Genomic DNA, 18112 nt, shown 5'->3' on the forward strand with positions numbered 1-18112 from the left:
AAAAAGAGAAACTCTGGCATGTAGCTAATCCTTTCTTGGATATGCAGCAAATGGATCTCAAATACTGAGTTTTTACTCTTTTTGTAAGAATTTATTTGCTTAAAATCTATCATATTTTATTTCTCGGTTGTTCTTATGCATATTGAAACTTCTATCCAAAGTTTGAATTTGATGGTTCTCCATCACGATAAATGTGACGGTACTTTTACTGTAGAATTAATGACAGAATTTCATTACATGTTTACGTATTGAGTTTACATGCAAAAAAATCTTTAAAACATGTTGCATCGCTTTTCATTCAAAACAGAGCTGTTTTACTCAAGATATCCTGATAACACACATACATCACGGAGATGTCTGTTTGACGTCATCTGCAAGACGTAAGAGTGTTCGCTCATCTGCAATACGTCTACAGGACGTTTCCTATCAGATATCAAATAGATATTAAAATGTGCCTTTAAGATGTTTATGATTCAGAATGTTTTTAAAACATGGATGTTTGTACACAGCAGATGCTTTCCATATAATATTATGTTAATACTGTTTACCGGTTTGTTCAGGGAATGTTCAACACATATTTCACAACTTTCAAAACCGTTTTATGGAGTTTCATCTACTGAAAGTTTTTTTTTTTTTTTATCAGCCGAACATTCTGCATGCTGCTAAACACCAGTGCAATCCATCAAACGCACTGTACTTCAGTCCCTCACTGCCTTATTTTTGTGAATATGATGCTAGCCGTGCAACCCAAAATAAGGTCTGTTGGTTCTGCCACATTTCTAAAAGCGAGTACTCGACTACACAGGAACATTGTGCGAGATAAAATCTCAAGGGACTGTTGTTGGTTTTTCTGGCTGTGACGCACTAAAGCATTTCACCTTTCACTCAGTGCCTGCCTGCCTCTGTGGGTTCACCGCTAGGTGAGATATTGATCGAGACCTCCTCAGCTGGGTACTTAACCCCTGACACACAGTAAATGATGCCACTGCGAGCTCTATCTGCTGGCCTTGTTATGCCGTGATGCTCGTGTCGGGGGGAAAAGGAAATCTAATGTCGCGTCTGTGATATCCTTCCCCCTTTCACTGCCTTTCTGTTTATTTAATGTACTACAGCAGTACAAATAAAGGTTCTTCACTGGTTCTTTGCATCAACAAGGAACCCTCTTTTTACGAACAGTTGGTTTTTGAATTGCAAATTATAAAGTGCATGGCTAGGACAGCAAATAAGCTTTTTCAACTTTAAAAAGGAGACAAAATTCTTCCATATTTATTTCTATTATATATATTTTTTTTGCTACTTATTTTTAGTATCCTAAATATACATGTTTACATTAGTAATTTATTAGGCTATTTGTATTTGTTCATGTTGTCCACCACCCAGGCTGAGAGTGTTTGCTCATCTGCAATAGAGTATGTTGCATGTCCGCCATATTTAATTATATATCGCGAACCCAATTTTTTCCATCTTCTTCTGCTGCATTCATCAAATCTTCACCAAATGTGGGTCAGATCGCCTTCAGACAATGCTGGCCAAAAGCTGTGGAAATATTTTTTTAATAGTCCATATATAATTCCATGATAAGGGTGCTAATAGGAACCGTGTCTTAGCAATGCTTACTTTGACAAATTACTTAAACTACTAAATGTTTCCATCAGGTGGCGCTGTCATTAAATTGATTCTGGATTATTGTAGTTATGGCACGTTAATGACTTGCTGAATTCGGAACCACATACTGTCTTACTAGTCATATTAATCTTACTACTTTTGCCATAACTTACATATAATATGAGTAGTATACCTTCCTATCAATTTTACTGTAGCTATCAATTTAGAAACAGTGGCTCGGAATGGTCAAAACTTCAGTAAGCAACTAAATGATTTTTTAAAAAAGAATGCGATTTACCTTTATCGTACACTGTTGCATTTGTATGGAAGCCTGTTTCCGCCACTGAAAAAAATAAATAAATAAATTCTTGCGACTTTCTCAGAACACGCAGAATTGCGTAATAAAAACTCGAAATTGTGAGAGAAAATTTCATAATTGCAACTTTTTATCTCACAAATGTGAGTTTTTTCCTCTCAATTGCGCATTTACATCTCGCAGTTCAGACCCCCCCCCCCATATTTGCCTGATACAAACTAGAAATTGCAAGTTATAAAATCAAAGAAATAAAGTCAGAATTGTAACATAGTCGCAATAACCTTTTTTTTTTTTTTTTTTTTGCTTACTTTTATTAGAATCGTGTGTAGCATGAGAAGTGTACTGCTTTTGACTTTTGACTGAAGTTTATACTATGCATTTTTGTGACAGTTAGAAAAAATGCAAAGTCGACAGAATCAGAAGAGCTTTTTTGATGCCCCCCCCCCTTTCTGGTTTACATGAGCACTATTGTGCAAAAAGAAGCAATATAAACATCTTGTCAGTAAACAATGCATGTGCCAACGGAGATAAAGGATATGAATAAGATCCATTTTATGCAATAAAACCAAGTGAAACATTTCTTTCATAATGCATATGTAGAGTGTTAACACAAGTGTGCACGCAGCAGTACGTGAACTCTCAGTCCTGCTCTTATTCAGTCAGTTCTGCTCATCGCCGCACGAGGCTGCGCGCTGCTGTCAGACGCGCGCGCTGGAGACAGAAGAGACTCTCATCACATCACGCACGGAGGGGAGAGCAGAGCAGGCATCGCAACGCATCGCATCGCACCGCGTCTGTCCCCAGTGCTCACATCGCGCCGCATTGAGGATCGTACCTTTATAGAGAAACATCATCAATTACGCGCAACACGGTGCGTAAAATCCACAGCAGAGGCTTCAGTGAGACTGCGATTCAGGTAGTGCTCCTCTCCACAAACTTATGCTTTTACAGAGACTTATAGCCACTGAATGTGTCCAACTCTTAGATAGAGCATCTATTGAGATGTGTGACATGGCTGGAGATGTGTCTGTAAGGCAGATAATATCATATACAGAAAGGGTTAAGCGCAACTTGTTGCCGGTAGTTTGTGTCTGAATCAATAATCCGTTTAATCTGTAATGCATCATTTGTATTCAGATATCATCGATACGTGTATTTACCTGAACGAAAAGTTGAAAAGAGTTGCCTAGATATTGTACAGACACCGGCTGACGTGTTATTGAGATGTCATTTATGGTTCAGTTTCAAAATCCGCTGATATAGACCGAGATGATTGATTATGGCAGTGATTTATAGGATTAGTTTGGCAGATCATTCAAAACATGGTGTCTGTGTCAACTTGCTGGTTATTTTCCAACTGTATATACCAATATATATATATATATATATATATATATATATATATATATATATATATATATATATATATATAGGGTGAATACAGATGGGACCTTTTATGTCCAATATTATTATACTATTTTATAATCTATCTATCTTTTTTTTGTGATGGAAGAATACACACAAATGATAAATATGATGATTAATCTTGTCACATTTAACCTGGATGCACTCTCTGTATCTGAAATAGAGTTTCTCTGTGCCTTTTTATTGATGATGCATATTTTACAGAGACCATGGGCTGTGTTTTTCCACCACTGTAACTCATCTTGGCAGTATTTTATTATCACGCCAGTATTGAAACTTGAACAGTGTGTTGTAGGATTATCAAGGGAACTTCAGTCTTGATGTGCTTGAGTGAACCGAGGCTTGGCTCCTCTGAGTGTTACTGACGTGTCACCTATTGATCAGAATTTTAATCGGAAATGATTAATTATTGGTTGGATTTATTGGTTTGGTAGATCATTTTGAGTATTGCCAATAACATTTTGCCTAAAAGGGCTACAAATCTCAACCAGCATCATGTGCATATTCTGAAAAATTACATTTCTGTATTTCTTAGTATTGACTAGTGCATATATTATAGGCTTGTGTAACATTATTTAGAATCACTTCAGAATTTAAAGAAGGAATGATTTCTGCAATATATATATATACAAGTGATGATCTCATGTGCTTGACTCAATGGAAATTGATTCTTTTGTGCGTTAGAGGATTTATGATGTTTAGAAACCCTCCAAAATGGCATTTCGGCATATCACCAAAACAGTAAGTTGATTTAGCACAGCCTTTGATGAACTGAATTTCCCCATGCTTTGTTTTGGTAGATAATTGAGTGTTTAATGAATATCACAATGAGAACACCTCTTTCTGTTTATATTTAGTCAGTAATTAACTTCCCGTGTCTGGTTAATGCATGCATGCATGCTTACACGCATTAAACATCTAATGCATAAACTTACTGATGCATGGAATGTTTAATTATGTTAATTTTGGCTGATTGGCCACGTCATGACTGAATCATTGTTCAATGCAATAATTTTTTTCAAAATGTAAAACATGGCGCTGTTAGTTGCAGGCTATGTTTGCATCCATGATTCCTGTTCTTGATTTTGCATGCATTTGGATTGCTTAATAAATACATTCCCGAATGCATGTTTACACACTTTCTTTATCTTGTAGCTTCTAGGAAGAGCAAGGCAGCTTTGACCGTGTGGTATCTATCCATATCGATAAGTCGACATCTCTAAAGGTTTGTCTCCTGAGCGAGCACAAGACTTTCATGTCTTCTACGTGTGTGGGAAAAACTCAGTGTAGCAAGCGAGGCCCTGTGTGAAAGTTGACAGTATTTCCTCTCTCGTTCATGAACCGGTGGCTGTTTGCCCCTCGTTGTGTGCCGACATGATCTCAGTTTAATCCTCAAGCGTCTCGGCTCTGTTCTCGCTGATTGTTGTCATTTACCCAGCTCCCCACTGGGCCCCTTGGAGCCCGTGTTGGAACTCGATATCCAATCAGTGATTTAGATTATCCAATTAAGCGACTGATGTATGTCCAGAGATGCCTTAACGCGTCACACCCTTCGGATTATCCGCCGCTAATGAAACCTGAGTTGCGTCAGCGCATTCCACCTTGCAACTTTTAATTATCACGTAAATTTTTAATGCATCGCGCAATTATAAACAGCGTGATGTTAATTATCGGCTGCTTTCACCTTTCACTCTGTGGCTGTATATATATATATGAGTGTCATTGCATTCCTATGTATTTGCTGAGTGCTATTGACAGGTGTGTTGATATGCGATCTCATGCACCACCGCGCCGCACATAATGCGACTGCAGAGGCCTGTCAGCAGCGCTTTTCCATAAAAGCACATACATGCTGCGAACTCACATGAACTAATGTGTTATAGATTCATCGTGATGTATGTCTCGCAAACAGCTGCGTCGCCTTCGGGGCCTTAGACTCAGGGCCCCCGACACGCGGGCCTCTTTGATAGATCGTGTGGAAGAAGAGACATGCCACGGACAACATTGATTACCTTTTACTGAGTCTGAATATAAACCTTAGCGCAGCGGGAGTGTGAGGGTGGGGGAAGTTGATGTATGTTGCTTGAGGGGCGGTGGAAATGACAGATATGTGTTACAAATGAGAGAGGTTTTATGACTCCTGGAAGGCGGACCATCAGGCCCTTTTAATTGATCTCAGTCTGGTGGTGGAGTTCAGGGAGCGCCGCTGCAGTTTCACACCTGCTTTAGGTGCCTCTGCCGCAGACCTTTGCTTAAAATATACGCTGTGTTATGATCCCACACCTGCTCCGAGATCCGGCTCATGCCAAAGGAATGCGACCCCCCGTGTTCCCCGTGGGCTTTTCACCCAGTTCCCCGTTAAACAACGGCTGCTTTCTCACTGTTGTTGTGAAGCAGAGTGGGCGATATGAATGTTGTGAAGTCTCACAGCAGAACTGAATAGTTTGGTTAACATTTAGCACTGATAACAGCTTTGTCTTTTCATAAAGTTAAATAAATTAAATCTTGATTAAATCCTTATATATCTAAAGGCTTTGTTAGCTTTTTGAAAGTCAACATGACATTTGCATCCAGCGTTCCCCTTTAATTTGTTCCTGCTCAGCAAAACGTATTTCCATTGTGTTGGCCACCTTGAAAGAATCAGAAAATGTCTGAGATCACATTAAAATGCTGGGATTTGGTTTTTCATTTAAAACTGGAAACATGCTAAGTTTTATGATCCAGAAAAAATAAACAAAAGTATAGATATTTTTTTTATTTTTTTGCATTCAAGCACAAAGCATGCTGGTGATCATCTGGGTTTGTTCATTCCAGCATAAAGAATAATTTCTATGCAAATTATTAATAGACACAAGGAATGCGACAGCTGAAACCCATGTCTTGCATACGTCTGTGTGTAGTGGTTCTTGAAGCACTGACTCCAGCTGCAGTCCACTCTTTGTGAATCTCCCCCACATTTTTGAATGAGTTTTGTCTCACAATCTTCTCCAGGGTGCGGTTATCCCTATTGCTTGTAAACTTTTTTCTACCACAACTTTTCCTTCCCTTCGCCTCTCTATTAATGTGCTTGGACACAAAGCTCTGTGAACAGCCAGCCTCTTTTGGAATGACATTTTGTGTCCTGCCCTCTTTGTGCAAGGTGTCAATGGTCGTCTTTTGGACAATTGTCAGGTCAGCAGTCTTCCCCATGATTGTGTAGCCTACAGAACTAGACTGAGAGACCATTTAAAGGCATTTGCAAGTGTTTTGAGTTAATTAACTGATTAGAGTGTGGCACCAGGTGTCTTCAATATTGAACCTTTTCACAATATTCTAATTTTCAGAGATACTGAATTTGGGATTTTCCTTAGCTGTCTGTTATAATCATCAAAATTAAAAGAAATAAACATTTGAAATATATCAGTCTGTGTGTAATGAATGAATATAATCCACAAGTTTCACTTTTTGAATGGAATTAGTGAAACAAACGTTTCAATGATTTTCTTATTATATGACTAGCACGTGTATGTATGTATTGTCTGAATGGGAACTACATCAGAAGTGAGTAGTTTAGAGGCACCAATGGACTAATTTTTCTCCTGTAATGTGACGCAATTTAGAATATTTCAGAATATTTTATGAGAAAATGAGCTAGATTTGATTTTATACATTGATGGGATCATGAAAAGTTGCAAATCCACATGAGAATGTAGCAAGAGCAGATTGTTTGCCAATACAATGGCTCACTTGTTTGCATTATAAAAGCTTCAGATGCAGAGCGTGTTTTGCACCGACAGCACATGCATCAGAACGGCTGGATTAACACACAGGAATGTTGATTTGAGAATATTTGCCTTTAAACCTAATTTTCCATTCAATTCACTCTCAATATGTTATCCACAAGGCTCTATACCTTTGAAATGAAGAAGGTATTATTAGAATGAACGCAGTGTCTCAACTTGTGCCAAATTTGCCTCTGTCATTATTCCCTGTGTCGTCAGTAGTGAAGCATGCATACAGCAGTGGAATTAAATGAAAAGCTGTTTGTTTTTTCAGGTGACTGTAATTACATGCAGGTCAAGTGGCTTTTCAAATTATTATTTTTTTTGGAGCACCACAACAATAATTCAATAATTACTGTCTTTACTCTGTCAGGCTGTATTACTGTTACTCAGATCCTTGAGAATGAGTCTTTATTTGAATATGGAAAATGTTTTTGTTGTTGTTGTTGCATGCAACTGAGCCCCCAAAACATTGTGCATGATACATTATTGATATTTAGCATGTAGCGGCAGAAAGACATGGTGAGACTGCTGCTTTTAGATTTTAATGTCTGTGAAGGAAATGTTTTGAGTTCTAATTTATGAAAATGATTTATGATTCATAAATGTTATTTGCGTCATTGTGCTTTCTGCACTTTTTGCAGATAGTTGCAAATGAGTTGTTCTCTGTACAGACTGTAATTCACAAATATATCATCTGTCTTTTCACCCCAGTTGTTGCAGATATTATAATTTGTGTTGGTAAATGTTGCATGATGCATTAATGGATGTGAAATCTGTCAGTTTTGACTGACAGGATGTGAATTTGGCTTCAGAGTGCAGTTTGATCATTTTTCTTAATGTTGGTCGTCCAGTAGCATGTTACCATGGTAATTTAGCTTTGGTGGATGAGTTGGCATTTGTCAGAGGATATGGCAGTAAATACATGTTAGAATGTCTCACATGGGATTCTTTGATGAGTTGCATAAGACATGCATGTGTTTTTTTCTGGAGAGAGAGAGCTGCTCTGCTTTGTTGCTCCGTCAATGGTCCGTATGTCGCCCGCTGTGCTTTATGGCAGATGCACAAACAATATATATACAAGTACATTAACAATAATTCATTTTCATGCCATTCAGTGGAACGCAGTCGATTTTCGATGGTAATTAACCAGCACTAAACAGGCTGTCTGTGATTGCTTTGGAGTCCCTGAAGGCATTTCTTGTTGCTCAAAGGTTGCTCTTCATTTCTCAGATTTTTATGTTTCATTAAACCCTTGAATTGTTTTAGATGTTTCTCCTAAAATGATGTACAAGAAGAAATAAAACTAGATGCAAATGGTGATTTATGGTAGATATGGCGGATGGCTCTGATCATCTGGTCTGATGAGTTTTGCATGCATTTGCTATCTTGACAAATCTGAACACAGATTGAAACACTGAGCACTTTTCTTTAATTCTAGAGGAGATGCATGTGAGATTTCTGGGCTCTTTTTCACAGACAGTCCTTTGAGAAGCAAGAGAATTCAGTAAAGTACTCCGTTTGCTGTTCATTTAATCTCAGCGCTGTCTAAGAAACATGTCAAGTCAAGTCAAATTTATTTGCATAGCACTTTTCACAATGTCTCAAAAGCAGCTTTACAGAAAATCATGATGGTAATGTTTATATCATCTAAATATCTTCATGCCTTATAGTCGCATTAAGCAGATTAGAGCTGGGTGATAATATACAGTAGATACATTTTGTGATTCAAACAAACAAGTCATTGAGATTTGATATATATATATATATATATATATAGAGAGAGAGAGCTGAAAGATAATGTAATTGTATAATGCATTTTGCAAGAAAATAAACAATCAAGTAGTTGTGATTATATAGTTCAAATCGCTTTATGTGAGTATATTTAGTGAGTATGGATAAAGTTAGATATGCTATATATCCAACTTTATATTTATGAGATATGAAAGAGATCTCATTTCAAGAGCAATCAACATGAAATCGAAAGTCTCGCTGTACATTTTCTTTTTCGGATTGAATCACCTTAAACTTATTCATCAAATTTTATAAATGAGTTATGAAACAACTTCTACAGAAGAATCAATATTAAATCATTTATTTTTTATAATAACCTTGAAAATATAAAAATAATATTTAAAAAGTACAATGGATTTTGGATGTCATTTCATGTTTGTAATGAAACCACTAGTGATGGAGGATCAAATCTTTTTTTTTTTTTTTTTTTTTTTGGTGTCTTTAAATCTTGTTTAGCAAAGTTAATTAACAATTTTTCAAGTCAATTTGTTAATTTGGTTCATTTTAGCAAAATATAATTAAATGTTACCTATTAATAGCCAGATTCCCCAACACATCTACTACAAGTAAAAGTATGCGATGTTGTATTTGTTGTATGTTATATTTAGGAATTATCAAAAATTAGTTTATCCATCATATAGATAAAGTTAAACCATTTACTATCTCTTTATTAAGAGACATCATGACAAAAGTTCAAACATATCACAAGATACTACAATTTGAGACCAGAAGTGCATGATTTAACCATAAGAGTAAAAAAAAAAACCCGAACTATGCTCATGTTTGTAAGGAAGGTTGGGAATAATTAAATAATTTCTGTATCTAATATGGCTGTTACATCACGTGACAAAATAACAAATGACTCTGGAGATAAACTAATAATTTCTGTTTCTTGTACAGAACACAAAATGAATGAATCACTCTTTAGATGACTCATGGTTCCCGAGTCATTTAAAAGATTCGTTCAAAATGAACGTCCCAAACGCAGCTTTCATTTGAGGACTTGTTCTCCCCAGCTTTTTCTCTCCTCTTAAAAACTTTCACACACCATTCAGTATGAAATTTTAAAACGCTGCAGAATTATGTAGGTTTTGTATTCCTCTGTGGTCACTTGAGGGCTACAGGCTTTCCTCTGATAACTCATCTCCACAGGCTCGACTGGTACTGGATTTGTTCAGACAAGCCGTTCCCTGCCTAGTAATGTTCGGAGACCTCAAATCTCTTCCCAGTCCAGGACCGGATGGTCTGTAAGCCTCTGAAATGATCAAGATTCAGTCTGAACTTCTTCCTCGGCCACCCAGACAGCAGTCCACGCAGATACTCAGAGGCGTAACCCATTGATAGGATGAACCTCCTGTCAGCACTTCACTCGCCATCAAAGTAAGCCCTCAATTCCAAACGGCTCCCTGAAAATGATTCATCTTGTTGAGTTATTGCCCGTTGTTCACCTCTATCTTTCAAGAGCGCGGCAGTATTACTGGAGCCATTCATATTTGATTATGGCTGTTGCGGACGGCCCCGGCGCAGCTTGCGGATTTCCAATCTCTGGGAATGTGTGTTGACTTTGTGAGCGAGCGGCCGTTTGGTCAAGCCGGGTGACCCTACATCACGAATTTGACACAAGGCCTGCCATCTCAGGCAAGTTTTGATCAGATCCACTGATGGACGTTTCTGGTCCCGATTGTACGGCCCTCCGCCGACCCTGGGACCAAGATGAGCTTCAGATGAAATCACGCACGGAATACTGTTTTTATTCGACTCGGGTGATGCGGAGGGAAATAATGACCGTATTACTCACGATATGAGTCAGTCTTTCAGTTTGATTTAGGATTTTTATTGCAGCCAAAACTAGATCTGAATAATGATGACTTCCAAACACTGAAAAATTAGAAGAAAGGGTTAATATTTAAAACAAACCTTAAATATAGACACAATACTAAAAATTTAAAGAGTAGACAGACAGACAGACAGACAGACAGAGAGATAGATAGATAAACAAATTGTTGACATTTTGATATTAGTTCTTTCATGATTTAACTGTATTTAATCTGTATATTTATTGTGTAATTGGTAGCTTTTGAAGTAAAATGTTATTTTCTTATAATATACTTTATAGATTATTTTAATAATTTCTTATATCACAATTAAGCACATATTTTACCCATGGATTCTCATCATTATAAAACACACGCACACACACACACACACACACACACACACACACACACACACACACACACACACACACACACAACCACACACACACAAAATAACAAAGTAAAATTCCAAAGTTTTTTTATGAAATAAAATAATATTAGGTAAAACAGAAATTCTACTTAATATTATTTTATTTTATTTTATCACATTAATTATATAAATTTAATCATATGGCAAATAAGCACATTTTCTACACAGAAATTATCATCATTATAAAAATCTAAATAAAATAAAATACAATAAATAAAATGCAGTAATTAAAACTAATTATGAATTAACATATATTTATTATTTTGTATGTTTGGTTTTTATTGTGAACGTTATTCCAAAGCACATCTTTTTAAGAATAATTCCTAATGGATATAATCATATTATCAAAATGAGCTGTATTTTGTCTATATGTTTATATTAAGAATAGTGGCCGATTGATATGTGTTTTTTGACAGCCGATATCTTGGAAAGCGGGGGACCGATAGCCGATATAAAGCCGATATGATTTATTAAAATTATTATTATTCATATTTAAGAAATTTGAAATCATTTGACAATGGATAAAAAAATAATGTGTAAAATAAACATACTTTAGATGACAAGGTTGTTTTCACAAATAAATAAATATTTAATAAAAATATAATAAAAAGGAAGTAAACACGGTAATCAACGTAGCAATCAGTATTCTGGGAAGTTTCTGTGCACTTTGAAATAATATTTTTCAGGGTAAGCCTTATTTTACATACAGCACACAGTAAAAATGACATGAATATGACAGTGGGCAAATGCATAAAGTGCAGCATAATTTAAAATCACAAGTTTAAAGTTTAAAGCATTAAATGCACACGGACCGACCGTCACGCAGAGAACACGTGATCGTGCTGGACACACATATACACTTCACAAGATCTCACAGCTGGATTCAACTAAGTTTGCAAGGTTTGAGATAAAAGCAATTGTTATAATACTTTCAGAATACATGAATTCCTTTGTTTAACCGTTCTATTTGATTATTAGACAGAACTGTTAACGACGACAACGAACAAGAGAGAGATTGTGAGCACAGTGTGTGCTCAGGCTCTGCCACTCTCAGCGACATCAAAATAAAAGTCCTGGGCACCGTCAAAATAAATATCCCACCTCGAACACATTGGCCAAGCAGAGAAATGTATAGTCAATTTGAAAAATGCCAAATATCGGCCGATATATCGGCTTTGGCGATATATCGTTCGACCACTAAATAAGAGAGATATGTTTGTATTATATTATCCTATTTCACTTTAAAAATGTGACATTACAGAAACAGAGTTGTGATTGCTGTTGTAAGTTGGTTTGATCAGTCACTCACTCATCCGTGGAGCCAGCAACTCTCCTTTTACTGCATCAAAACTGCATTTTGTGACAGATTGAGATTTTCCATGCTGTGTTGAGCACTGACTTGAGGACGGCAGTGTTTCAGTGACAGTGTGCAGTTTATCTCTGACAGTGTGTGTGTGTGTGTGTGTGTGTGAGAGAGAGATAGATAGACTGGACCAGAATGATGGTGGCATGAAAGAAATAAAGAGAAAAAGAGAGTTTGCCTGCTGTCAGGTGACATGACTCCAGTGGGCTGATGGTCTGCGGCTCATGTGGGAGTGAAGCAGGAAGTTAAAAGCTTGTCTAAGTCATGCAAACTGGTCTGGAAAGGGAGACTGCTTCTGGAAGGAATAAAATCACCAATGAGATCATGTCGATATATCAGTTTTTCCTCATAGACAGCTATTAGATCTTATATCACATTTAAACCAGCATAACATCAGCCTCTAGTTACCCACATCAGCTTCGGAAAAATCATATCGGTGGTCCACTGAACTTCATTCAGACTTGTGTGCTGTAAAAGAGTAATGTCATTTTCCTGAGGGAGCTGTTAGTCTCTTGTCTTATGATTATAGTAATAAGATAAGTACAGATATGAGATATCAGCATATTCTTGCCTTGATATCAGTAATGAAATACATGCATATAGAAAAACACACTCAAACCGATAATGCTCTCAGTATATAAACGTGTCACATTTTTACTGGAGTTTTGTTAAAATGTAAATTAGTGACAGCACAAAAGCTGTATATGTGACATTATGTGCATGCAGCGCTTTATGAGTCTGTATGGATGAATGCATTACAATAGCGCATGCAAATAGATGTTTCAGCCTGTTATTATGTGCTGGTGGTTTTATACAGTGTATGTACTGCTTTGCATTGTGTCAGATTATGCCACATGTATAAATAAGTCGTTGACAATAACATGAATATTTTGTTGTGTTTTTTTTCAAAGCAAGGATAGCAGTCATTATAGTATAGAGATGCTCAATGGGATTTAAGTATGAATGTTTACATAAAAATCATTTGTAAATATGACAGCCGCTTCAGCACGTATGGCTTGACAATTCACCATCCAGATTTTAATCATTTCTGGATTTGTGCCTCGCTGTGTCCTGAAGTGGATGTGCTCTGAATTTCCTTCTTTGGTTCAGTTTTGTTCAGTTTTGTATGTGTATCTGTTTGTGTAGGGTTACAGTCACAATATAAGAAAAAAAGTGGCCTGTTCTGATTCTATGCTCAAATACATTGTGTTGTTTTTTCTATGTTGCATTTTTCAGTAAAAAAAAATAAATAAATAATAATAATAATATTATTTGTGATCAATGTTTTATGAAATACATGTTTCGGTATAGAAAAAACATATTATAGCATAAATATTATTATGTATGATCAATGTGAAATGTATGAAATAAATGCTGATTAAAATCAAATATGATCGATGGAAATTTTTGAATTTACAATTTACAAATAATAAGTGAATACTTTTTCTTCTTATCATGTATGTTATTTTACATATTTTTATCTATATATTGCATACGTACATGATTATATTTTACGTATATTATTTTCATTTATTATTATATGTATCATACATTACATACTTAAGATAAAAACAAATTGTTACGTTAACAGTATTGCATGTATTTTCACACACAGCTTTCTTTGGATTTAGCTACTGTTCTTTTGCAGTGTTTCATGCATATTTTAATTAAATATTAAGTACAAGATTTAGTAGAAGAAACGAAATTATAAATAATAATATGCCTAGCCATTTAGTTGTTAGTTTTCTGTGCGACAGAGGTTCTTTTTAGGCCAAAATTGGGCTTTGTACTTGACTAAGGAGACCCTAGGGATCCTAAACGAAGCGGTTTTCAATGATTGCGTGGTGTGAACGTGTGTTTCTCGATGTTTGCATGAATCAGGCTTTCCATGTGAGCCGTACCAACATATAAACGACTCTTTCACTGTGAATAAGTTTACGATACGACCACCGTGCATCCGTTTCTAATGTCACACTGTTGCAAGCGCACAAGTTTAATCTGAGTTTACCGTGGGATTTGATTCAATGTTGCAGATCACAGATTAGGGCCGCTGGGTTTTTGCATGCATTTCACTGTTGTTTTACTGCTCTAATGGGCTTTGTAAGTTGACACCCGAGAGACACGAGAATTCGTCTGAGCTGGTCTCGGACTGCGCCCGTTCTCACTGCTTTCCCATCTGTATTAAAACCCAAGTATGGGAGATTTTCCACCGAGTGACAGAAATCACTTTGGCTGGGCTCTTGCACTGATGTGGTGCAAACTGTTGTCGTTGTGCGTCGCACGTTGAATATGAGAGATCATTCTTGACACATCGTGGGGGACATCGGCATCCTTCGAGTAGTTTTGAGATGATCGGTCAGTCCTCATTTGATGCAGAGGACGTCAGCGAGAGAAGCACAGCGGAGCAGTGCCTTTTCACGCTCTAATTTTGGCCAGATGCGAGTCCGTTGCGTCCAAAGCTGTGACCTTTCTCTTGGTCACGGGTGAATAGTTCGGAGGCACACGGAGGCTGGTCATTTTTGCTTAACGAAAGCATCCGTCGCTGGACGTGTGATGCAGATCGCCGGGGTAAACCTAACGTACGTTGTGACGATGCATTCTCAGATTGTGTTAGCAGCAACGTGTTTTAATTATATCTGTGTGTGCGTGTTAGTTATCACAGCTAATTGACATGCTTTTCTCTCTTTTGCTTGTTTTATGGTAATTTCCTGTCTTGCTAATTTACTTCAGTTGCTGAAGTGTATGTTTTGTGTTTGATTGCACAGATTTTCGTTTTAAATGGTAATAGACTGATTAACATTATTTTGTCTCTTTCGGAAAAACACTGATATTTGTCAGATGTGATGCTGTTTTCCCATAGTACTGAATTATTACTGTATTTATGTATTGTGGTATTTACATGATACTTACATGATATTTATATTTATATTTACATGATATTTACAAGCTACTTCAGGGAAGAAAATTACTGTGGTATATATTTCCAACAAAACAAAATCTTGCAAATTAATATCTGGATCACATTTCATTAATTAATTTAATCAGATTTATCAATTTATTCATTCAGATTGATTTATTCAGATTCATTCATTCATATTTTTTATTGGAATTAAGCACCATTCTTTACTTGTAATGCAATAAGTCTTAAAAATAAACAAAGAATATCTAACTAAATAAATACATTTTTAAAGATGTTTCATGAAAAACACTATACAAATAAATGTGAAATAAAAATAAATAAATAAAATCATTTATTTATTATTTTGTACATGCAATTAGAAAAAAAATGTATACAGTTTCCATAATAGTCCTGATAACAGAATATATATATATATATATATATATATATATATATATATATATATATATATATATATATATATATATATGTATATATATATATATATATATATATATGTATATATAAGTTTAAGTCTCTGGGGTATATTTGTAGCAAAAAATATAAATTATTTTTTCTTTTATTCCAAAAAAACTTTGGGATTATGTTCCATGCAAATTTTCTTACTGAAAATATATCAAAACGTATATATTTTTTTTAGTAATATGCAATGCTAAGAACTTCATTTGGACAAGTTTAAAGATTATTTTCTCAATATTTAGTTTTTTGCACCCTCAGATTCCAGATTTCTTTAAACGGTTGTATCTTGGCCAAATATTGTCCGTTAACATAAAATAACATAAATTATAAATTAATGAAAAGGTTATTTATTCAGCTTTCAGGTTATGCACAAATCCCAATTTCACAAAATTTACCCTTATGATTGTTTTTGTGCTCCAGGGTCCAGGGTTTTGTGCTTTTTATTAGTGTTCACCACATTTATCTGCATGAGTTTTATAGAAAATAATAAAGGCCGTTAATAATAAAATAATAAAAACCCTCATCGCCTATATAGCCAGATTTTGGATTAAATTGTTCCCTTCAGTTATAGCAATCAACCCATACGATTCCTACTCCAAATGAAAATGATATTTGAGAGAGACAGATGTGAGCCTTCCCTAATTGGTTCAGGTGGCTATTTAACAAGGCGGAGATATAAATGACATAATTCCCCGTGTGAAGATACGAGCTGAGGGTTTAATTATGGCTTTATCGTACACGCTGCAGCGTCACGTCATCGCCTGGGTTTGTTTACAGCTGGTGATTTACTGCTAGAAGTGTCCTGTTACGTGCTGATAAAGCACTCATTACACGCAAGGTCTCGAACACGGATAAACCACAACAACACCTGGAGTAGAAAGACGTGTCTTACTCAGTCAGACGTCACGCATCTCAGACATCTACGGTTACTCAGCGATTTGTCTTTGCGTTTTTTTTTGTGCAGTTTAATGCTTTGCTTTTTGCAGACGAATGCTGGATGAAAGGCTTGCATATGAAGCCTGTGTGTCTGGAAACATCTGTTCTCGTTCTTGTGATGTTGCACAGGGGCAGACGGCGGATCTCTGAAACAAATCAAAATGATGCTCTGAGGTGAAGAGTAAATTAGTTTAATTATTTAACCCTTCATGTTGAACTGACTGACGGATGGCTTTCTCTCTCGACGTGTCGGTGCATAACTAACTAAGTAACTGTAAGTGGATAATATGAACTAAACAAAACAACACAACTTTGTTTATTCATCCTCATATCAACAACAAACTCTTATGGGAATATGAGTTATGTCACATATTGGAAAGATTTTGTGTTTCTCAGAAATTGCTAGTAAATTTCACAGTTTATCACAAAGAATCGGCAAGAAACAAAATGAAAGATTAATATTCTTAACATTAACAATATAGAGTACATGAATAAACATTCAACATTGTAAATAACAAAGAACTGGCAAGTGACACATTAAAAAAGCTACTGTAACATTTTAGATTGTTAAGGGAGGAACACTGAAATAGAATTTTCTTGTAAAACATGCTCTAATAATATTTATTTAATTTACTATTAAAAAATACAATAATTTTGGAATATATATATATATATATATATATATATATATATATATATGTGTGTGTGTGTGTGTGTGTGTAATTTATGTGATAATAAAAAACACTGGGAAAAAAAACCTCTAAAATTGTGAAATATAATTACATTTTGAAAGTACCATTTTTTATGTGAATATATTGTAAAACTCTAATTTATTTCTGGGATGCACAGCTGTATTTTCAGCATCATTGCTCCATTCTTCAGCGTCACATGATCTTCAGAAATCAGTTATGATTATTATCAATGCTGAAAACAATTGTACTGCTTCATATTTTTGTGCAAACGGTGATACATTTGTATTTTTCTGGATTCTTTGATGAATAGAAATGTAAAACATATATATAATTCTAATATATATATATATATATATATATATATATATATATATATATATATATATATATATATATAATTCTTATATATATAATTCTTATATATATATATATATATATATATATATATATATATATATATATATATATATATATATATATATATATAGCCTGAATGCACTGTTAGTTGATCTGGATAAAAGCATCTGCTAAATTCATAAATTTAAATAGAAATACCATTATTAATGCTTTATGGTCAATTTAAAAAAAAAAAAC

General features: G+C 35.3%; 1 protein-coding gene across 1 annotated transcript in view; it reads left to right on the top strand.

The window, feature by feature from the left end:
* Positions 1-2464: 2464 nt before the first annotated feature.
* LOC113050204 (cadherin-22-like) overlaps positions 2465-18112 on the top strand; it is a 124974-nt gene continuing 109326 nt past the window's right edge. The window contains exon 1 of the mRNA XM_026212966.1: positions 2465-2837. The gene's annotated coding sequence lies outside the window, so the exon portion shown is untranslated. The remainder of the gene's footprint in view (positions 2838-18112) is intronic.

Source organism: Carassius auratus, chromosome 31 (genome assembly GCF_003368295.1).
Source record: "Carassius auratus strain Wakin chromosome 31, ASM336829v1, whole genome shotgun sequence".
Lineage (NCBI taxonomy): Eukaryota > Metazoa > Chordata > Actinopteri > Cypriniformes > Cyprinidae > Carassius > Carassius auratus.